The following is a 1,180-nucleotide window of genomic DNA, read 5'->3' as shown; positions in this document are numbered from 1 at the left end:
TCACAAAATTCAATTCTAGAAAAAAAAAAAAAAACATTTTACATGTCTTTATATGTAGTTGATGATGCTACTTGAGACACGAGTGAGTGAGACTAATTAAATTTGTCGTTTTTATATGAATTGAACTACCGGCTCTTCAATTCATTCCCCACTTCCCACCATTTCTAGATACATTATGAAAACGGCAATTTATTTCTTTATTTATTTATTCGGATTTGAGATTAAAAGAATAATTTAATTTTGATATATATATATATCTAATTACGTAATATTACATCAATAAAAATAATTATTTTTTTATATTAATCGCATAAATAATTATTTAAAAAAATAAATACGATTGTATGATAATGTAAAATACTTACCCTATCAATATATCAAAACTAAATTCTTAAAAATTGATAGTTATATATTTTTTTATTTTTAAAAAAATTGAGTCTAGCTGTTTATTTAAAATTCTAATTCGACTAGAGTAAATTCTTATTCGCGTTAAACTTTTTCACTGGACCTTATCTTTTGTCCTAATTTAAATTGTTATCTTTTTGCCGTCTTTTATTTTTGAAGGTATTTTTTATTAGATAGGTTAAAAATTAATTTATTACGAATTTAAATTTTGTTTATAAATTTATTATCAACTAAATCATTATTAAATAAAAATAAATTTTAAATTTTAAATATTTATTTAAATAAATAAATAATAACTTAACTATTCAATTAACTCAAATTAATTAGCGAGCCAAATCACACATTCACACTACCTGAAGGATTTAATGGCATACAATCATAACTTTTTCAAATTTTAATTTTTTTAGTCCACATCATGAAGCATATTCAATTATGAATGAGTGGATTCACTCACCTTATCTTCAAAGGGAACAAAAAGAAAAGGTCCCACGGCTTTAAAGAAAAACAACCATGCATTTTTTTAAAAGATATATTATTTTAATCTCTCTTTTTGTATCTTTAATATAATTTGTGTACACAAATATTTCTTTTTAGATAATAATGAAAGTACAAAAGCAATAAATACGAGATACTCAATTTAATTTTTAAATTTGTAGATAAATTTTAATTTAGTCTTAAAATTTTAATTATTTTTATTTAATTTTTAAATTTTATAAATGTAACTTATGATAATTTTTTATATACAGACATTAATAAAATACTGACATTGATAAGT

Source organism: Arachis duranensis, chromosome 3 (genome assembly GCF_000817695.3).
Source record: "Arachis duranensis cultivar V14167 chromosome 3, aradu.V14167.gnm2.J7QH, whole genome shotgun sequence".
NCBI classification, from domain to species: Eukaryota; Viridiplantae; Streptophyta; class Magnoliopsida; order Fabales; family Fabaceae; genus Arachis; species Arachis duranensis.
This window is presented reverse-complemented; position numbering follows the sequence as displayed.